General features: G+C 37.0%; 1 protein-coding gene across 4 annotated transcripts in view; it reads left to right on the top strand.

The window, feature by feature from the left end:
- The window catches only part of rsh (radish), a 780,520-nt gene that overhangs the window by 161,068 nt on the left and 595,775 nt on the right, over positions 1-23,677 (top strand). For all 4 annotated transcript variants that reach the window (XM_065356244.1, XM_065356235.1, XM_065356228.1 and 1 more), the window contains exon 2: positions 4,401-4,473. The gene's annotated coding sequence lies outside the window, so the exon portion shown is untranslated. The remainder of the gene's footprint in view (positions 1-4,400; positions 4,474-23,677) is intronic.

The following is a 23,677-nucleotide window of genomic DNA, read 5'->3' as shown; positions in this document are numbered from 1 at the left end:
TCAAGTGTCCCATTTAATTTTCCAGGATCAATATTTTTCCTGATAATTCACAATCAAATAAGTGTTTGTCAGTCTGAACATCGCCGCATTCACACAGATCATCATCAGCCGACTGCCATCTATGAAGATTGTACTTAGATCCTGTGACTCCACTCCTCAATCTGTTAAGTGTTTTCCACAGTCCATATTTCAGATATTCTCCACTTGGTAGGGCTTCCTGTCTAGTTCTTCCTTCAGCACCTGCATTCCATATGCGGCATCTATCTGTGCTAAGGGTATCTTTTAGTTCTTCAACTGTTTTCATGAAACTGTGTCTAGATCTGAGGCAGGTTTCTGCCAGTTCTTCATATCCATACATAGGATACAGCAGATTTTTTTAGCATCTTTGTCTTCTCTACCATGGATGCAACCTCATGTCTGACTGCTGGTGGGGCAATTCTGCTCAACTCATATGGGTTATTCAATGGTGTAGGGCGTAAGCACCCTGTCACCAATCTACATGCTTCGTTTAAGGGTATATCAACTTTACTTGCATGTGCTAAACGACTTCAAACAGGGCAGGCATTCTCCCCCACTGAATAGCACAGTGCCAGTGCAGATGCTCTCATAACTTGGGGCTTAGCTCCCCAACTGCTGCCTGCTAGTTTGGGAATTATATTTGTTCGGGCTGCAACTTTCATTTTAGTTGCCTCACAGTGCCTTTTGTAGGTCAAGGACCTATCTAGGGTTACACCCAGGTATTTGGGGTTATCTGCATGCTTCAGATCTGTTCCACCCCATCAAATATTCAATTGTCCCTTTACTTCACAATTTTTGAGATGAAAAGAGCATGTCTCTGTCTTTGTTGGATTTGGTTTGAGGTGGTTATCTTTATAGTATGTGTCCAGTTCTTCTATAGCCTGCTTTAGTGTGTCCTCCACCTCCGCAAATGTATTGTGTTGGGCAGTTAGTACAAGATCATCTGCATACAAAAAGTGGTTAGTATCTGGTACAATTGGTTGGTCATTGGAGTAAATGTTGAAGAGAATTGGTGACAAAATACTGCCCTGAGGCAATCCATTCTTTTGCCGCCTCCAGGTGCTGTTTTTACCATTGTGTGTCACAGAATCTTCTGTCTTTCATCAACATAGTGACCATCTGTGTAAATTTAAAATCCTTTGTAAGTTGGTACACCTTATACTGGAGTAGTCAGTGGCACACTGTGTCAAAAGCTGTTGTGAGGTCGACAAACACTACTCCAGTGACTTTCTTCTTTTCAAAGCCATCTTCAATGTGCTTTGTTAAGTGTAATATCTGGCCAGTGCATGGTTTTCATGGTCTAAATCCAGCCTGCTGTCTGATCAGCCCCTCAACTATACAGTCAGCCATGTGATTTAAAATGACTGTTTCAAAAATCTTGTATAGGTAACACAACAGGGAGATAGGCCTGTAATTCTTTGGGTCATTTGCATCCTTGCCTGGTTTCTGTAATGCAATAACATGTGCCTGTCACCATAGTCTTGGCATTTTTGAAGTTTATATACAGGCATTAAACACTTTTCAGGTCCAATTTATTGCCTTTGGTCCGAAGTGTTTGATCTGTTCAGTGTACATATGTTATCCACACCAGCAGCCTTCCTTTTTTGGGACAATTTGATTGCGGACTTCATTTCTTTGTTGGTAATTGGTGTGGCAAAGTTATTCACTTCCCCATCCATGCATCTTACCACTTTTGTTCGGATGCTTTTGCTGTCAGTCTTGCCATTTAGGAGTAGTTGATGGGCTACTTGGTTAGCTGTAACCTGTGTAAAATTACTCTGTTGAGTTTTGCCTCCATCAAGTCCCTTCAACAGTTGCTAGGCTCTTCGGCTATCTTTGCAGAAATCCAGATTTTCTACTAATTCCTGCCATTTTTTCTGTCTAGATTCTGCTATATCACTTACTAATTGATTTCTTAGTTCAATGGTTTCCTCACTGAAAGGATTTTCATTACATTTTTTAACATACTCCTTGTATTGTGTTATGAGGTGCAGCTCCATTCCAGAGATAAACTCCTTTCTTGCTCCCCTTGGAATATGATCTTTTGGGGCTTTCTTAACGATTTCATTGAAGAGTTCATAATTTTCTGGTATTGGTGCTAGGTCGTCTATCTTTTTTTCAATTGCCCATTTAAAATCTTCCCTATAGGCCTTTTTGAAATTGAATCTTGGAGGTGGGTTTTCACATTTATTTGGGCCGATGACCACCTTAATTTCACATATAATTAGCCTGTGTTGGGTTTGGGGAATTGGATCTGCTACTCGTTTGTGACATGGACTTGAGATTTGCTCAGAGACAGAAATGTTATCTGGGTTAGGTATATCCACATTTCCATCTTCCACTATTGAAGGATGCCGGCAGTTTTTCATCAAAGACCAAGCTCAGCTGCTGCTCTTCGGCCCATTTCTCTACAAGGTCACCATCTGTATCATTTTCAGCATATCCCCAACAGTCTACAACTATTATTCTTGTTTCTGTGGGTGGGACATTGCTGTTTTCTTTCCATGTAAATTCTACATTATTGGTGGTTTGTAAACAGATGAGATTGAGCAGTTTCCCATGTGGATTGTTAGAATCTCGACATTATTTTCATCAGATGGTGAAGTACTTTTTACCTCCATGTTTAGCTTAACTAGTATGGCACTTCCATATTTCGCATGGGGTGTATCAATAATAAGTTTCATTCCTTCAATTTTTGGCTTCTGGCTTTCTCTGCACCTGTGTGTTTCTTGAATGGCGAGCACGTTTATGTTCAGGTTCTTGACCATTTCAGGTAGTATAACTTCCTTTGGCCCTGACAGGCCCTCTATGTTTATGGACATGATCCTTAAGGGAAGTGTCCTTGTCAGAGGCCCTAAGAAGGGCCGTTTTAACCCAGGTGTAGGGTGCATGATCGACTGGTGATGGGATGATTGGCCAGTATTCGAACTACTGTTTCCATGGGGTGCTTATTGAGAAAATTTATTCACTGTTCTTAAAAAAAAGCATTAGCGGAGGCTCATCCCCCGCTCTCCCCCCATCTGACTCACTGAAAGAGCATGTCACCCAAACTTTACAACCAAAGTTTGAGCTACCAACGTTGATTTTTGAAAAATTAAAGTCAATAATTTCCATGCCTTCTAGAGAAAATTTTCAAATTCTGGAGAAATCGTGAATCGTGATGAAGGCTGTAGATACCCGCCTAATGTAGGTGGGGGGGGGGGGGGTGATCCTAGACAAAATACGGCTGTTCACGCTAATTTCAGTTAATTTCCCTATAAACAGAAAATTTGGGTAATTTGGTGCATTTTACAAAACTATAATTATTATGCAGTAAATCTCGAGGTAAAAAATCTGAAGATTTGAGACCTCCTAATTAACACCTTACGAATGAATTCCCACCATTTCCAAGCCCATCTAAAATCTCCAGCTAGAGTTGACTTTCCTCCAGCACGCTGTAGAATCTCTCCAGAAGGCAAATCGCTGCTTAAGGCGTAACACGAAAGATACGTTCGAGTGTGTGTGAAGGTATTTTGTAAATATGCGTGGCGTCGTTCTATAGTCGAAATCCGCTGCTAGGTAATAGCAAAGGTATACAAATATCAACGATCACGTTTATTATACTCGTATAGTTCGCACATCGGAGTTGATTTTCGTGCGCTTACATACGGTAGCGGAGCTTGTAACGGTCGCGGCAGGCGGAATTTGCAGAGTGAAAATTTGATATTTATGTCATTACCAGCAGCGGTGAATACGGAAAGGCTTAGGCGATAATATGAAACCAGCTGCGGCAATATGTTGGCTAAGGGTATATATATCGTATATATGTAGCATTTACCCGAGTATATTTCATTTCTACGTTTCCTTCTATTTTCTCAACACTGCTGCGTCGTGTCTCGTTACACGTAAGAGTATAGATACGAGTACGAGTACATTTATAGGCAGGAAGTAACGAGCCTTTGAAGTGTAGTTCAACTTGGCCGTGTTTTAAATGTATTAGAAACCATTTTCTCGCGGTGTCTTAAGTTACGAGTCCGGACGAGCCATGCTAACTTTTACCCAAGTTTACCAACCAGAGTATTTATGGGGTAATTTTCGCGTGCTAGTGCGTATAGTACGTAGACGTAGACGTACCTACAGTATACCTATGTTGTAAAATTTTATGACAAACCTATCCAAACTCTTCGCTAATAGTAATAATGAATGATGGATTGGAATTGGTAAAGTGAGTTGGGTGGAAATTGATGCATTCTAATTAACACTATAGCTAACTTCGGTCTTCATACTCGTACTCGTACATATCTATTATTTAACCGTGAATTTGATTAGTAAACATTAATTAAGATGGTTGTTCTTGAAATTAGTGGTACTCATTTTCAACTTTTATTTTATCTGTGTTGCAGAGAAACAGAAATGTGGAAAGAGAATTCCGACCAGATAAAATGACTTAGAGCCAAAGGGAGTCGCACATTAAAGGTAAGCAAGTTCATATTTTGAATTTTCTCTATCTCGATTGCCTCGAGATTTTAAAGAAATGAAAAATGATGGTAAAATGATGTGAATATTCTTGCTCATCACGCCATCTTGATAAATCTTTAAATTTATAAAGAATTATGTACACTTGAACAAGGGACGCGCTAGTAACCCCTCAAACACTTCAAATTTGATTTGAAGACGATTGGACATAAACGTTCTTAAAAAATCCTTTTCTTTCCTAATCCACTAATTTATGCTTGGTAGTTTTTTTTTTTTTTTTGAGTTACATCACTCTCAATTGCTAGTAATTAGATTCAGTTTTTCTTTAAAATGAGTGGTTTTTATCATCAAAATTTGAAAATTAGTGTGAGAAATCTCGTCATTTTGCCGAAAATTGTAATTTTGCCAACAATAATCAAAATTTTAATGTGCTGAGCACTGTAAATAGGGACTATGTAGAGAGTTTTTTGAGAGGGGGAGGGGGTCACTGAAAATTTGCCGACTAGTATAAGTAGGAGAAAAATTTTAATTCTGTCGATTGATATTATATTTATAAATATGACTCATAAAAATTTTCATTATTTGTTTTGGATTTTTGGGAGCCTTAATATGATTTTTTTTTATAGCAAGAAACACATTGGCCTGAGCAGAGCAAGGGAGAATTTTTTTGAAAATTTGATTTTCGGAGGTGTGAAAACGATGTTTTTCTATACAAGTAGTTTATATTTTTTTGGCTTTTAAAATTTTAGAATTTGAAAGATTTTCTTTAGGATGTTAATTTTGAAAAGGAAAGAAGAATATGCTCAAGTGAGGGCGAAGGCTTCTGAAAATTTATATTTTGGGAGGCATAAAAATAATACTTTTTATACGAGAAGTTTACTTTTTCACTTGAAAAATTGAGCCCCAGCAAAGCGAGGGCCAAAGTTTTCCGAAATTTGTGTTTTGAGAAGTACCTAAAAAAACAGGGGTTTCTTCCATCACAGGGCTTTTTTTTTGCCTCAGTTTTGAACTGGCAGACTCGAATTTTGAAAAAAAATCTCCTCCTGGCGCACAACCCGCCTATGCTGAAATAAGCTTATTTTTTGTTCACGAGGTCAACATTCAACACTGAAATTCGTCTTCAGAAGAGAACAAGTTGTGTATGGCTCAAAACCAATTTCTGACCATTTTAAAACATCCCTATGAAATCAAAAATTTTTTAACCCCCATAAAAAATAACAATCTGGCAAATCAAATCTGAAACTCTCTTCATATGAGTGTTAGAGAAAATAATTTTTAAATATTGTGAGTAAATACAAAATTGCTGTAAAAAATTTCAAAAAATTCATTGTATAAATGCCTAATGTCACAATGATTTATCACTTTCCTGAAAGAAAAAACGAATAAATTTTTTTCAGGGCTAAATAGAGAAAAAATTTACAAAAAAAATGTGTTTTTTAAACAAAATTTTGGCATAACTACCCTTGAAATCAAAAATTGAAAATTCAACGTTGTAGTAGCCTGAAAATGTTTTGAAAGCATATCAAAAATCATTCTAGGTCAATTTGGCAAAAATTTCAATTTTTTCCCACTTTTAGCATGAAGTTGATTTTCAAAATTCAGCATTAATTGAAAAATGGACTTTAGCTTCTGAAATTTTGGCTGGTAACGTGTTTCCAGATGCTCGTTTCGGGTCAGAAATTTATCTGCCAGTTAGGATACTTTCCTTGTGAGAAATTTCCAAGGAAAGGGGACTTGAGTGCTCCAAAATGTTGAAAATCAACATTTTCTCTATTTTTGATTATTTTGTAACCAACACGTTGACTTTTTTGCTCTGATTCTTGTAAATTTTTGTGGTATTTGACATTTTTGGTTGGCATGGATCTCTTTTCAATTGGCTGTATGAGGTTAAATTCAAAATTATTCTCCAAGGTTTGATTTTTTTTTTCAGAAATCAAAGTGATGCTAAAATGTTTAAAAATGAGTGAAATTCTGATTTTCAAAATTTTCTGTGCATTGTAATTCTTCTCCTCTATCTACTTTCTTTATCTTGGTTCCTCTACAGCTCCTGAAACCCCAAATGTGTGTAATGAAAATTTTTTCAGTCAAAATAATCTGATGGGTGTTCGAAAATTTCGGCTCTTTTCCTTATTTTTTTACTGTTTTGTGTTCAGTTTCTTATCTGAAGATATGGAAAATTGGAAAATTCAATCGAGAAAACTTGAGTCATTCCAAAATCGAATTTGGCAAATTTTTCAAACACATCGAGCAAACATTTTAATCCAATAGTGATATATTTTTGTCAATAATTTTCGACACGAAACCGAATTTCACGATGTGAGATACGAGAAAAAGTTTCTGCACGAAAAAAAATAAAACGAAAAAGTAGAACACGAGAGTGACGTGATACGAACAATGTGTATCGTAGACTACATTATATGTACTTTGTAATAAGGACATCCACGATAAAAAAATTTTACGAACGCGTTTCTGCCGCGACTTTGAGAGTTGTGCGCCAGGAGACGCATTTTTTTTAGATAATTTCAAAAGTAAAATAGGAAATGAGGATGAGGATGAAATAAAAAAAGAAGAGTCGACGATGATGGCGACGGTTACGACGACGACGTCGACGACGTTTAAAATTTGAAAGTTTCATGCGGCAGTCTGGTCGTGTGGGTTGATTTTTGTAGTCTGAGTTTTTCTTAAAGGAAAAACTTTGACTACAACATCGTTTATCCAGCGCCGAGGAGGTTTTCCCACGCTGTGATACGTATGTTTATCAGTATCGACTTCGTTACAGAATCATTCGGAACGCGTTGCTGCTGTTTTCCCAATTAATAGCTCTCTCTCGCTATAGTTTTACGTGTTTGGTTCGTTTTCGTTTTCGTTTTCGTTTCGTGTTGTAGATTTTCGTTTTCGGATTTTAGCAAATACCTACGTAGTTCTTGTTTTCTTCGTATTTTTTTTTTTTTAGTTTTGTTGTTGTTGTTTTTTTCTTTGCTCCGTTCCTTAATTTAGAATCCGTGTATCGTGCGTTTTCAAAACGTGTATACGAGTAAGGTGGAAAAAATATCCTTACGAGTCGACAAAAAAAAAAAAGAAAGAAGATTAATGTTACAGCGAAGCTAATTTTTTCATCAGACTCGTATAACAAGGTAAATTATATTTCTACTCGGTTCACGTTTCGTGTATGTTTTTTTTTTGTCACCTTGGCTGCGTGTTTTTCGTATTAATTTGGGGTAGGGTGCGTATTTGGTTTCAGTGATGGTGATATTGGCGTGTATTTTAAAAGGGAGGGTTAAAAACAATGTGATACTGATATAATTAAAAATTGGGTGAGTGAAATCGTCTTATAGCAGCTTAACTAAATGTAGGTATTGGTATATTTTAGCAACCAGCAAAGTGACAAAATAGCTCGTAAAATTGAATTTTTCATCATCTATTTGAATAATGTATTGATTTATCGAGATGCTTTTGCATCGAATTACGAGGAAGCAAAGCGATAATTCATACGATTTAGTTCATCGAAGTGTCAGATTTTATTGTTCGTAGCTCCTATATTTCCATATTCTCGGATCGTGGGTTTTGAAAAAAAAAATTGAAAGAAAAGGCAAAATATTTTTTTAAATTTTCCTTAATTGTTTGAAATTACCAGTTTTGTATGTACGTAATGTATTTCAAAATTTGAAACTGGGCCAGTTTTCTCAAAAAGAGGTTAACTAGATCGAGAGAGCACGAACAAATTCATCACCAGCCAAAACCAAGTGCTAAAGTGTAAGTATTTTTTGATTTTTGGTGAATTTTTGAAAATCAAATTTAAGTAAGCAAAAAAAATGAAGAAAAAAATCAAAATTTTACCGAATTGATCTGGAAAGCTGAAATATGTAATGTACCCTATTATTGACCTGCCAAATCGATTGGAAACGGTTTCGAACAGTTTCAAGTAGTTCTGGAGCCTCCATAAGATTTTTAAACATAAAATGTTCACAAACTATTTATCAAATGAAATTCGAAATTCGAAATTCACGCTGCACTACTAACTTATAAACTCGCTATTCAGTCGACTGCTGGCAGATTCAAGTCATTTTGGAGACAACAGTGATGTTTTGAAAATTCTTGGAGCCTCCAGTGGGTTTTTGAAAATTGAAATTTCCACAAAATATCATCAAATGTTGGTGGAAAGCCGAAATTCATTCTGTAAACCAATTTCAATACCCTATGAAGTGGACTGCAGGTAGATTTCAAGTCGTTTTGGAGCCTCCAGCGGTTTTTTGGAAATTACTGGAGCCTCCAGCACATTTTCAATACTCGAAATTTCCATAAAATCTTACCAAACAGGGTTGGAAATCCAAAGTATTGGATGTGAAACGGTTCCAAGCCGTTTTTAGGAGTTCTGGAGCCTCCAGTCGATTTTGGAAACTTGAAATTACCATAAAATCTCATCAAATGAACTTGGAAATCCGAAATTCACGATGCACTCCAATTTAAACACGTTATCAAGTCGACTGCTGGGAAGTTCAAGTCATTTTGGAGACTCCAGCGACTTTTTGAAAATTCTCGGAGCCTCCAGTAGAATTTTTAACCTTGAAATTTTCACAAAATTTCAAAATTCTTTCTTTAAACTAATTTCAATAACCTTAGACTACGCTATGAAGTCGACTGCTGGTGGATTTCAAGTTGTTTCAAAGCCTTCAGCGACTTTTTAGACATTACTGGAACCTCCAGTAAATTTTTGGAACTCGAAATTTGGTTGAAATTTCAAGTTTTAAAAATCTACTGAAGGCTCCAAGAATTTTCAAGAAGTCAATGGAAGCTTCAAAATGACTTGAGCCCACCAGTAGTGTGAATTTCGGATTTCTAACTTCATTATGTAGGTATTATTATTTGAAGAAGAAGAAGTAGAAGAAGAAATATGTATTTATGGGCTCAGAGCCTAAACGCTATACACAAAGTGATCAATTTTTATACAATAAACTTAATAACGCGATACTTGAGAGGGTAGGCAAAAAATTTTATAAAAACCTACGAATATAACGATTTGAAAGAATTAGAGGAGAAGGTACAATTATGGACCCAGGTACAAATATGGACGACCCCCCCCCCCCACGGTTTAGTGTACAACCACTAGCGCTACGGTCATGCTGGGTACTAAAAATAATTATACTAGTAGTGTGGTATCGATGATCCATGTACTTATTTCGGATCCATGCAAACTTGGGTGTCTCTCATCAGCAATTGTTTCTTTTTGCGCATTATTTTCATGCCAATGGAAAATTTTACAAGTTTTTCATTCGGTAATTCATCAACTTCAAATAAAGTTTGGAAAAAAAATTATTAGCGAAGTAAGTAGCTTACAATGTGTACTTTCAAAATATACTTTCATATTTGTCTGTACTTCAACTGATTTTCATAATTTTTTTCATTTTTCATAAACTGAGCCAATTTTTTGCATGGGTATAAATATGGACCCCTAAATTTTTTTACCTAATTCTGATTCAATATTTTTTAGAATGTCGAGAAAAGTGTTATTAACAAAGAAGACAAGTCCAAAGCATCAAAAAACATCATTAAATAAATTTTTGTTCAATTTTCTGAACTTTTTATTCATTGTTTGAGGGGGGCCCATATTTGTACCCGAGTCCATATTTGTACCATTTTATGTCACTTTTCTAAATTTCAAATTTCTCCGTGAGTTTTCAACAAAAAAATAAATTTTTGTACACAATATAGGCCTACTAGAGTCTTTGGCCTTTCAAATGGTATACTCGAAAAAAAAATTTGATAATTTTTTCTACTCTTTAAAGCCAAAAAGCTAGAGGGGTCCATATTTGTACCTTCTCCTCTATTGTTTTAATGCATCAAAAAAGATCTTGAGGTTTTTTATGTGTTTTAAGATAATTTATAAGATTTTTGCTAAGTAGGAATTCAAAGTCATCAAGCGATTCCAGCGTGAATAGGCATTTTTCAGTCAGTCTTTCAGAGAAGGCGTCGATTGATTCTATTTGCAGTTCATTATGTAACTGATTATTTCGGACGAACCATGGTGCATTTGTAATGATTCGCAGAACTTTCGTTTTGTATAATTTGTAGCTTATGTTTGTTAGTTTTTGAAGCTGTTATCCATATTGGCGCTGCATATGTGAATGAGCTACGGATGAGACTTTTGTAAAGAAGTAGACTACAAGATGTAGACAATCTGGAATGACGACTCAGTAAGGGGTAAAGTTTACGTAGCTTGAGGTAGGCATCACGTGATTTGAGAACGATATGGTTTTTGAGAGATAGTTTCTGGTCCAAGTGTACATCGAGATATTTAACTGTTGATGTATTCCATGGTACCACAGTGTTATCGATTAAGATTTCTGGAGTCGGTGAGATTTTGCGAAGTGTGAAAATTTTCGTTTCACTTTTAAGAGGATTTAGCTTAAGTTTCCAGCATTCAAACCATGGTGTAAAGGTAAATGCTGATTCTAACTTGCCGTCCAAGACAGGACAAGTTAGAATGTGGCTTAACATCCCACCCTTCCGAGCCTAAGCTTCGTCAGGTACCTTTAGCTAGTCTAATATATAATAATACCACATTCAATGCACAACTGTTTTATTGAATGAAGATATCTGATACAGAATATTAGTTCTATTCTACTTAATAATAGAACGACGACCGTGTACAATGTTTAGAACATAAGCACTTCTGCACATAGATGCGACCAAGACCATAGTATAAAAGTATAATAAGGCCACAGATGTCCGTAATGTTCGTCCTGCACTCTGTCCGAACTAATTCGTCCAGAGCGCGCTGCTTCGCAGTGCAGCCTCGACCTTAGGGCATAAAGTTCCCTACTACATATAGCGAGTAACTTGGGTCCTCGAATACCCTCTACAATGGTTCCAATTCATTGATACCAGTTTGAAGTTGATTACGAGCAACTAGAAGATCATTATTTTGGCTGAGTAAACACGTATCATCAGCAAACATTGCTATTTCATTATCAGCTGGTTTAGGAATATCATAGCGGTATAAGATGAACATTGAACAATGTTGGACTCAATACAGTGCCATGCGGTACACCTTGGCTGATTCCTTGAAGCGGAAGAGCTTTCATCGTCGATTTGAACATAAAATTTCCTATTTTGAAGGAAGGAAGAAATGATTTTACGTAGAAAGGTGGGTGTTTCGATTGTAACTAATTTGTGAATTAAACCGCAATGCCATACAAAGTCGAAGGCCTTTTTGATGTCTATAAAACCTGCAGTTGTGAATTGATTCTTTTCGTAGCCATTGTTAATAAGTTGTACCATTCTATGCAACTGATGAACTGTGCTCATTTTATTACGAAAACTATACTGAAAAGATGGCAAAATCTGTTCCTTTTTCAGAAAGTCCAAAAGACATTTACAAATGATTTTTTCAAGGATTTTGGATAGAGAAGAGAGAAGACTGATAGGTCTATAAATGAGGAGCTGAGAATCAAAACTCACATTTGCCAAAAAAAAAAAAAAAAACGTTTTATGGCAGATTTGGATATACCGTTTTACACTCTATAATGTGACATATTCGGTTTTTTTGGATCAAAGTCATTTTGGTGTGAAATTCACCTTCAAAACCAAGGGTTAGAATCAAAACTCACATTTGCCATTGGCAAATGTGAGTTTTGATGAAAACTTAGTTTTGTTTGCAAAATTCCATAGGGAAAAGTTTGATAACAAGCTGAATTTTGGTACACGGGGGTTTTTTGATACGCTGAACACGAATTTGGGGTGTCCAGGTGAATCCGGTGTACGCTTCCCCCTTTTTTGTGGACCTTAAGCCCCCAAATTTGTTTTTTTGCGTTTAAGTCTGAAAATATGCAATTTTATGCAAGATTTATGTTTTTTGGGTCGCAGAATACGAATTTGACAATATTTTTTTTGTAGGGGTGGGGGATGAGGGGGTTAGGGGGGCGAGAAATTCAAAATTTGACTATAATGATGTGTGATATGTCGAAATGTATGTTTTTGAGGGTGTAGATCACGAATTTGACAATATTTTTTTTCGTAGGGGTCAATGGTGGGGGCTGAGGGGTGAAAATGGTTAAAAATTCAAAATTTGACTATAATGATGTGTGACATGTCGAAATGTACGTTTTCGTGGTTGTAGATCACGAATTTGACAATATTTTTTTCGTAAGGGTTGATGGTGGGGGATGAAGGGGGTGAAAAATTCAAAATTTGACCATAATGATGTGTGATATGTCGAAATGTATGTTTTTGAGAGTGTAGATCACGAATTTGACAATATTTTTTTCGTAGGGGTGAATTGTGGGGGATGAAGGGGGTGAAAACGGTGAACAATTCAAAATTTGACTATAATGATGTGTAATATGTCGAAATGTACCAAGTATAAATAATTCAACTGAAAGTGAGTAATTTTCATCAATTTACTCGATTTTAGTTTGTTATAAAGTCGTTATAGAGGTTTAATTTACGTTAAAACTCCGTGTTTTGCCTATTCTGCTACATAAATAGGAATAGAACAAATTTTTGCACGTAGATGCACGGGAAATCCCAGGGGCTAGTACTTCAGATAGTGTATTTCAAGATGTCATTTGCCATTTTTGCCCCCGAATGCCCCGGCGACGACAACAGTCAATTATAGTGAAAAATCATGGTGAATTTTGTTTAAATGTTACAAATTTTTTCTTCCAGGGACTTTGACGGCTCTCCAATAGAAAATTCTCCATCCCCCACCCTTCGCCTTTTCTACACCTTCAAAAACTTACATTTTGACATATCACACATCATTATGGTCAAATTTTGAATTTTTCACCGTTTTCACCCCCTTCATCCCCCACAATTCACCCCTACGAAAAAAATATTGTCAAATTCGTGATCTACACCCTCAAAAACATACATTTCGACATATCACACATCATTATGGTCAAATTTTGAATTTTTCACCCCCTTCATCCCCCACCATCAACCCTTAGGAAAAAAATATTGTCAAATTCGTGATCTACAACCACGAAAACGTACATTTCGACATGTCACACATCATTATAGTCAAATTTTGAATTTTTAACCATTTTCACCCCTCAGCCCCCACCATTGACCCCTACGAAAAAAAATATTGTCAAATTAGTGATCTACACCCTCAAAAACATACATTTCGACATATCACACATCATTATAGTCAAATTTTGAATTTCTCGCCCCCCTAACCCCCTCATCCCCCACCCCTACAAAAAAAATATTGTCAAATTCGTATTCTGCGACCCAAAAAACATAAATCTTGCATAAAATTGCATATTTTCAGACTTAAACGCAAAAAAACAAATTTGGGGGCTTAAGGTCCACAAAAAAGGGGGAAGCGTACACCGGATTCACCTGGACACCCCAAATTCGTGTTCAGCGTATCAAAAAACCCCCGTGTACCAAAATTCAGCTTGTTATCAAACTTTTCCCTATCGTCGTAATTAAAACAGTGAAAAAAAATTTGATTGCAAATCTTGGAGTCAAAACTCACATTTGCCATTCTTTGTCTGGATATTAAAGCAGAAGGGAGCTAGGTGAAAATCAGTCAACACAGGGAATCGTGTTCTAGTAGCGCTATCTAATGATTCATTTTGGTATTATAAGTTTTTTCAACTGGCAACACTACTAACTCAGTTTTTCGCGTTTTTCTCAAAATCGTTTATGGTGGCAAATGTGAGTTTTGATTCTCAGCTCCTCAAATAATCATTAGGAGACGAAGAAGGAGATTCTTTTTTGGATAGCACAATTACTTTGGCAATTTTCCAGGTATTAGGAAAGTAACCAATTTGAAGGCAAGAGTTGAAAAGTGTTTTAAAGCTCATTAGGATATTTGTTGGAAGGTTTTTAAGCATAATGTTACTGATGTTATCCGAGCCCAGTGATTTCCGGATTTTGATTTTTTTGATAATATAGTGAATTTCTTCAACTGAGGTGTCAAAAATCTTCTGGAGGCTCAAGAACTACCCAAAATGGTTTGAAACCGTTTCCAATCGATTTGGCGAGTTGAAAATAGGGTAAATCCCCAATTTCAGCTTTCTGGCTCAATTTTGTAAAATTTTGATTTTTTTATTTTTGGCCTAATTTTATAATGCACTTTAGCCCTTGAAATTTTAGCCGATGATAAATTTAGTTCAAAAATTTTTGTATGAGTACCATGTTGGAAAGTATTTCGACTGACCTGTCAATTGAAATGGCCGCCATTTTGTTGGTGAGGTCGACCTTTTTTTTTTGACAAGTTTGCTCCAAACTGTTCCTTAGGATGTGCCTGTCAAGAAAAAAGTTGTCCATCGGGGAGGGGGCAATTATTGCTGAATTTTCAGAAATTGGCTCATTTTCAGCTCACTATGCTCCATAACTAAGTATTTTTCGTAGATGCCAATGTTGAAAATATGATCTCGTGAAATCTATAAAAATGACGAACGAATTTCGGTATAAAAAGCTTTTCGAGCTGATATGTATTTGTATTGGGTATATTGGGTTGTGCGTGCACATAACTTTGGTAACGTTTTCGAGTTATCGTCATCGCGTCGATTCTCGCCCGTACATACTCGTACTTTTGTGTAGAAAAAGTTCAGTCCATTATACGAATGTCCGTTCATTGTGTAGGTACCACAAAAAGCGCCGCTTCGCTCTAATAGTCAGAGTCAGTCACGTCGTACATCTGCGAATGTATTGGTGCATAAGGTTCGTGAACAGCATTCTTAAAAACGTGCGTTTTTATGTGCTACCCTGTATGTGGCGTATGTGTGTCTTTGTGTGGTGTATAATTTTTCCAAATTGATAGAAACTTCTCGTTGGTTGTCTGTCCATTCTCCCCTATCTAGCTGGATGTGTTTTCGTTGATGGTTATTAATCGAACAACGCGAAACTGTTACGGGGTATGGTCATCAGCTTTTGCAGTGTTTTTGTGTGTAGTACTGTGTAGATATGTATGTGTATTGTGTGTTGCCTTATATGTGTAGGTCATCTTCGATTCGCCGAAATTGTCTCGAAAGCTAACAATTTGAAAAATTGATATACTCTGTAGCTCGAGTACTACAGATAATGTAGCTGAATTGAATTCATGTATACGTACGATATATGTGCTATTGTAACTCGTATGCTGGAAAATTTCCTGATCGATGTTCGCGTGCGTGCACGGTTGAAAAAGATGAAATAATTATCCGCGAGATAAACGGCTCGGTAATGAATTTTTTCATACGTGAACACGAGTGGGAAATTTATTGTATACGTATGCGGCGCTGCGAGATGAGGGGGTTCTTTCAGCCATATATTTTTCTTTCGTCGAGGAAATTGGATGATACCTCGTATAGAAGGAATTTTTACCTTGTAGCAGTTTTCAAAAGCAACAGGTACTAAAATTGTAATTCAAATAGTTGGAATGTAGCGTTTCTTTTGTTGTATCGAATCTCGCTAAAGTTGTGTGTTGTTGTGCGAGTGTAGAGTAGAGGTATATATAAGTATTCGCGAGTATTTTTCATGATAAAGTTGCCTCGTGTTTTGTAATAGTACGAGCTAACCCTGTCCTAAATATGTTGGTGGAAAAAGAGTTATCGTAAAGTTTAGCTCGCGCCCATCCGGTTGAGCTATATTTTCTGCCGAAGAAAAGAAAGAAAGGGGAAAAAAAGCAAGAAAAAATATGGTCGGATGTATTGTTAGCTAGTTTTATTAAAAGTACGAGAATTTATTCGCGCCGATTTTGCATCGTACGGGGTGATAAAATATCGTGTAGACGGTTATTGTCACTTTTACTCGTACAATGGTGATTCGAGGTTTTCGGATGTTTTCTTTTCTGGAATCTGTGTGTGTTTTCCCTTGCGAATTAAAAAGTAAAAATCGAATGGATGTAATGATCACTTTTCTACTTTTTGGCATACTTACTTATGTATTTAGGAACAAAGCAAGATTTTTCCATCAATTACTTTTGTACATTTTTTCGAAAAAGTTGAAACTTGTTGCAACTTTTTTGTATATTTGAAAATTTCAGCAAGAAAGCAAGGTTTTTGGGCAAGTGTTTGGCTATTTCGGACATCAAAATAAAAACGTTGGCATTTTCTGCCAAAATAAAAACAAACAAAAGATTTTGGCAACTTTAGCAAGAAATTTTTGGCAAAATAACGTGACTTTAAAGCAATTTCAAGAAAAAAATTGGGAACTTTTTGAAAATTTTTGGCCAAAAAAGGGAGACTTTTTTGGGAATTTCTTTGACAATTTCTGGCATTTTTGAAAAAAAAGCTAGAATTTTGTTTGTTTTTTTGTTTGTAAAAAATGTGACTTTTTGTAAAATATAGACAAATACTTGTAAAACGAGACTTCAACAATTTTAGTTTTTTTTTCTCTTGTCCGGTCGGCAATATCAAGTATCTAAATTCCTTTCTTGTCCCAATATTTGAGGAACTTCATCCCCTCGTCGTCAATTGTCCGGTCCAGTTTGTCTGTGTCAAAGTCACCATATAATCGACACCTGAAAAGGTGTCTGTCATCTTAAACCTTGCCACATTTGCACAGCTCGTCATTAGCCAAGTGCCATCTGTGTAGGTTGGATTTTGAGCGTGTTGTTCCGGTTCTAATTCTATTCAGCGTTTTCCATGGAGGCTGTACTTCAGTTGGTTGCCTTGGGACAATGATTTGCTCATAGTATTGCTACTTGATGCTGTGTTCCAGATTTGACAGCGTTCAACTTCGGCAGGAGCACTTAATTCATTCACTGTTCTCAGGAAACTGTGTCTAGATTTTAGTCTGCTCTCTGGTAATTCATTGTAGCCCATGCATGGGGTGTAAGGGTTGTGTGTTGCTTTAGTTTTTTCTGCTCTGGCAGCCACCTCCCTACATAGTTCTGGTGGTGCAAAATCCCTGCGAGACTATGCAGAGCTGCGAGTGGAGTTGGTCTGAGGCATCCTGTCACGAATCGACAGCTCCCTAGTGACAAAATATGAGAGCGTTTCCGCTAGCGACTTTTTAGGACCACTTCGCTATAGTGTTTCCGCTAGCAGATAGCGAAAACGCTCTACAAGGTATGCTATTCACTGTAGGGGGTAATGTGTAGCTGGAACATGTAACCAAACAAAAGAAAAAGATTCCTTTTGTGACAAAACTACAACCACAATTAACAGAAATACGAATGTGTAGGCTAGGCGCCTAGGTAGTATGTTGTAGTTGCACCGAAAAGTCATTATCTCCCCCTTACACTCCAACTAAAGAGTGATGGAACCTGTTTTCTTCTCTACTTTCTCTGGGATGTTTAGTTTGGTTCTTGCTGATCTCCTCCTACCCCGCGTATCTGGTACTGATGTAGGGATGTTTGTCAACTTCATTTACAGGAGTACACCACTAGTGCAGGTTTAGAAATTGGTATTAGATTAAGCATATATGGCAATCGATCCTTGTTCAGGGAGGTAATTTTTTTTGATCAATTTTGAGAAATTTATCCACCCAAACATATGTATGTGTAGCCAATAATTTTTCAAATTTTTTGAGATGTGTTTGAACAGTATGTGATATGTTTATGATAGTGAAATATTTTTTTAAAAAAGAAATTGATCATTTGTGAAACATTTCCAGCAAAAAGAAAAACATGCTGCTTTTCATGGGTTTCTGAAACTGAAAGTGCTTCACACTAAAAAAAAGATATGTACTTACTTAATCGCATACCTAAGCACATATATCCACACAATCATTAAGAGGAAAAGACAAGCGATTTGGGGTACATAGCAGTCGAAATTTTCAGGTGTTTTTGAGTCAAAAACAATCTTTAAATTTTAGTCCCAAAAAATTGTAATAAATGGACAACAGTTTCACTTGAATTTAAAGGCACACAAAATCCTCACAAAAAAAGGATAGAGCTTTGAAATTCGCATTATCGGCTAATTCCTAATTCCTTGGATTTTTTAGTCAGAAAACTGTAATTTTATTTTTATCCAAAACTAAAGACTCAATAAATAAAATTTTTCAGGGAGGGAGATGGAAAAAAATGAAATTTTTCAACTCTGTTGAATGAAGCATCAAAATAAATGTTTTTCAACCTTCTAAATTTAAATCCATTTTAGAATTAATTATTTAATTCAAGTTCCTTTTCGCGAAAAATTCAACAGCAAAACGTTAAAAGATGTTTTCGTAGCTAAACTATTTCAAATTCTAACATGCATCATAAAAACGCCAGCGAAAAAGCGAAATGCTGAAGTAAATTAATACCTGAAATAGCGTTTTCGCTTTTCGCTCTCAAAAACGCCAGCGTTTTTGCTTTTCGCCCACAAAAATGCTCTGTGATAAAAACTGGCAGTAGCGTTTTCGCTATCCGCTGTCATTTCCGCCATGTGAAAAGAACTCCAGATAGCGTTTTTAATGGCGAAAAGCGAAAACTCTAGCGACTTTTTAGGACAAACTAGCTATCCGCCAGCGTTTTCGCTAGCGGATCGCGTTTTTTGTTGTCAATTGGGAGGCTTCATTCAGGGGCACGTCTACTTTTTTAGTATGTACTGATCATCCCCATGCTGGGCAAGTGTATTCTGCAACTGAGTAACACGTGCTAGTGCTGATGTGCACAGGACCTGTGGTTTAGCTCCCCATCTGCTACCTACCAGTTTTCGGACCAGTTTTGTTCTAGCAGCCACTCATTTTGTATTTTTTACAGTATAGCGGGTAGGTGAGTGATCTATCCAGTGTTACTCCTAGATGGGGGTGGTCATTGTGATTCAGTGCAGTGTTTCTCCATTGAATGTTGAGCTGTCTCTTGGTCTCACGGTTTTGCATGTGGAAAGAACAGGTTTCTGTCTTAGATGGATTTGGCCTAAGGTGGTTGGCTATATAGTATTTGTTGAGTTCTTCTATTGCCTGACTCAGTGTGTCTTACACCTGTACAAATGTCGATACTGTAATACACAGACGTGAAATGCCCACATTTTATGAAAAATCAGTTTTTGATATCATTGGATTTGTTATCAAAAGCACTACAACCTGCAAAAAAGTGCTTTGTCCATTATTGTTATCATCACCAAGTAAAAGTCTGTTATGTTTTACCGTTAATACAGGAGTAAAGCAAGGAGAAAAACTTGTAATAGCTGTCCTGTAAAATTTCAAAAACTGGACATAGCACGTCTGTGTATTACAGTATCGATGTGTCACACTGTGCTGTGAGCACCAAGTCATCTGCATAAAGGAAGCGACTTGCAGGCCCTTCAGTTGGTTGGTCATTGGTATAGATATTAAAAAGGATGCGTGGCAGGACACTTCCCTGCTGCAAGCCATTCTTTTACCTTCTCCAAGTGCTGTTCTTTCCATCTAAAGTCACATAGAACCTCCAGTCTTTAAGCAGTGTTGTGATGATTTCTGTAAATTTGTAGTCCCTGGTCAGTTCATGAATCTTGTACCAAAGTACCCAATGACACACTGTTTCAAACGCTGCAATGAGGTCCACAAACACAGCACCAGTGACCTTGGGCTGTTCAAAACCATCCTCTATGTGCTGTGTTAAACTCAGGACCGGACCTATACAAGATTTTCCAGGTCTGAATCCTGCCTGCTGACTGATTAGGTTCTTATCAATATGCTCAGCTACTTGATTTAGGGCCACTCACTCAAATATCTTATATAGATCAGATAGTAACGATATAGGGCGGTAACTTTTAGGGTCATCTGGGTCTTTGCCTGGCTTCTGGACAGCAATAACATGGGCCTGCCTCCATGTTCAAGGTATTATTGATTTTTCTACACAGGTATTGTACAATTTCTGGATCCAGGTAACAGTTTTTGGCTCAAACTGTTTTATCTGCTCCACATACATTTTATCAACACCTGCTGCTTTTCAATTTTTGGCTAAATGTATAGCTGCTGTGGCCTCGGAGTATGTGAATGGTGATGAAATAGTAGGTATATTACTATACAAGGACCAAAAGTGAGCGTTTTTATGGTGAGTGAAAGTTTACAGACCGAGCCAAAGGCAAGGGATGTAAATTCGCGAGGCATAAAATGCTCACGTTGGTGCTTGCATTGTAAGATATTTTTCATTACTTATATTATGAAAGCGCATTTTCAGCACTCTACGCGCACACGCACTTCTATCCAATTTCAGTCCTCGGACCAAAAAGTAACTTTTCAGTCCTCATAAACGCATAGAACGATACTTTTTGCATTTCCAGGAAAAGGAGCGCTTTTTTGCAGTAAAGTATGAGTGGGAAATCGCACTTTCATGATAACAGTAATGAAAAGTTATTTACTTCCTCTGCATGATTACGAATAATTTTCTTGCTTTTAACACTACCATTTGTCTTTCCATTTATGAGAAACTGGTGAGCAATCTGGTTCGCTGTTGTCTGAGTGAAACTGCTTGCTTGACTTTTTTGTCCATTCAGTCTTTTGAGCAGATGCCATGCTCTTTGACTGTCCTTGCCAAAGTTGAGACCTTCCACCTGTTCCTGCCAGTTCTCCTGCCTTGACTGAGCTATCTCCGCTGCAAGTTTATCTCCAAGCTCTATGGTATCATTATTGAAAGGATTTTCATTAAATTTATCCGCATATTTGTTTTACTGTGTGATGAGACTTGGTTTCATACCAGAGATGTAATCTTTCCTTGCTCCTCTTGTGATGTGCTTGACTGAGATTTGTTTAAGGACTGCATTAAAAAGATCATAGTTTTCTGGTGCTGGTATGATGTTATCCACCTCTGCATCCAGCTCCTGACTAAAGGACTCCCAATCAGCCTTTTTAAGGTTGAATCTTGGTGGTGGGTTCTCACTTCTGATTGGACATACTGCTGCTTTAACCTCACAGATTATTGACCTGTGCTGGGTATGAGGTACGGGATTGACAATCAGTTTCTGGCAAAGATGTGACATTTGCTCTTGCACAAAGATCTTATCTGAGTTATAGACACGTTTCCAATGCCCACTGTTGAATGAGGCCAGTAATTTAGGATCAAAGATAAGGCGCAGTTGGTTTTCATCAGCCCATTTTTCCACCAAGTCTCCATTTGAGTCATTCTTAGTGTACCCCCAGCTCACTCCATGGCTGTTGAAATCTCCAATCACAATATGTCTTTGCTGGATGCCTGTGTTAGGGCTGCTTGGCCATTTGAAATCAGCATTTGGTGGTTTGTAGATTGATGTTATCAGACAATTTTAGTAAAAAATCAATACTTGGGTGACTTTTGGGCTATTTCTTGAAAACAGTGAGAAATTTGAGATTTTTTGCAAACAAGCGACATTTTTTAGAGGTTCTTGTCAGAAAAACAATATTTCTTGGCAACCTGATACTTTACCTACTTGAGTTTTGTAACTGTAATGCTAAAAAGAAGTGACTTCGAAAAATTGAATTTGAAAAAAAAAAAAAAAACTAACTTTAATAAGTAACCAAAAACTATTTTTAGTAACTTTGGTGACTTGGTTAGACCTACTTTTTAATAACCCAGTACGACCTTATGATCCCCCAATGACATCCTTCCAGTTCCTCAGTACTTCTAAGGTAGGGAGCTAAAGAGACACCGGAAGATATCAATCTTGATTTGTAAGTGATGTTCCAAAGGGGCTAAAATGATACTGGGTGATATCCATGCTGGTTCTAAAGTGATCTATCAAATATGGTAATTCAGATTAGTTGAATTTCTCAAAGTTGAGTTCATCTTGCGCCCAACTGCCCAGTCAGAGCGAAGAAGACTAAGAAAAGCAGTACCATACATAAGGTACCGCTGGCAAACAACCGTGTGAAATTGTCGACGACTAACACTAAACGCATTGCATTAAAATACACAAGGTAGGTAAGCGCTTATACTCGTACACACTAAATAGGACTAAAGCTTTTACTCGTACACAAAAGTTGTACAGCACAGAGCACCACCGCCGATCACTTTAGAGGTTTATTTAAGGCACTTGGATTAAATATTACACGCGGCTTTATTATGTTTACGCGCGCGACTTTGACGATTAATTAAAATATTGTCGTTGTCGGTACAAAAGTACACACGACGGCATCGTCACATCTACGTACGACCTTCGTCGCCAGAGTATAGATAAGGTATATACAAGTAGTTGAATTACGCTGCCGAGCAAGAGATAGGTAGGTACTTTTAATGCAGTCTTACGCGCTTGTTAATGCTTGGCGAAATTTTACACTAGCGAGTAATACATATTTGCAACTTACGTAACTAAATACCGCACAACGGCAATATTCTAGGTGTCTGCTGTCTACCATAGTATACGTATATCTACTTGGCTAAGTTTATTACGACGGCTAATGCGCTCGAATAATTGAAGAGCTCTTAATGCAGTCGGCTGTAAGTGTTCTGCTTTTCCGATACACAATACCTACCACCTACACGCTGATATAACACATATTATACCGCATATATTGTACATTATGGCAGAAATTAACGCCGACTCGACGAAACCTCTATATCTACAAATATCTGGTACCTACTAACAGCGTACATTACATATTGGTGACAATACGCGAAGAGTGCGTGTACATCAGCGTATGTACAAGTATAATTTTCACTTTGTGATGTAAATTTGCTTTACAGTTTCAAAAGACTGAAACATACTAGGTACGAGACGATCGTACGTAAACCAAAAAAAAAGTTCCAGTTATATGTAGCTCATTTTTTTCTCTTCAAATTTTGTTGCCTTTTTTTTTTGCAATCCACGTGTACCGTTTTGAAAAATTCCGCGGTCAAAATTCCAACCTACCAAAGTTCACCTTTTAATTTCTCATTTCTGTCAAACGTGTAGAAATAAAATAAACATTTGCAAATGAAAAAAAAAACACATTATCATCAACAATTTTCAAAAGAAAATGTGTACTCGCCCAACCATATTTCACATTCATTATTACATATTTAATTCATTGACAGAGGTGTGACAAAGTCGTGTGTTGTGAAGGGAAGAGGGGATGAGACTGAAATTTTCTCAACTATTTACCTGAGACCTTCCTCTCCCCTCCCCGGAACCAGTATTTTTCATGCTAATTAGTCAGATCTACAGAAAAAATAATGTCTGCCAAACTTATCATCATCATCATCATCTTCATATTTACAGAAGTGACCTCTACAGCAAAGTTCGTAGAATACGAGTACTACAGAATTTGCAGCTCATATAAGAATCAAAGGAAGGTATGCATTAAACCTGAAGTAAACTACAGGCTGCCTATGGAAAGGTAAAGTTTCGAGCAGTCTTTTATTATCTTCAATCGCGTTTTAAAAGTTTCGCTAACGAGTTGATAAAGCATA

This window comes from Planococcus citri, chromosome 1 (genome assembly GCF_950023065.1).
Source record: "Planococcus citri chromosome 1, ihPlaCitr1.1, whole genome shotgun sequence".
Taxonomy (NCBI): Eukaryota; Metazoa; Arthropoda; class Insecta; order Hemiptera; family Pseudococcidae; genus Planococcus; species Planococcus citri.
This window is presented reverse-complemented; position numbering and strand designations above follow the sequence as displayed.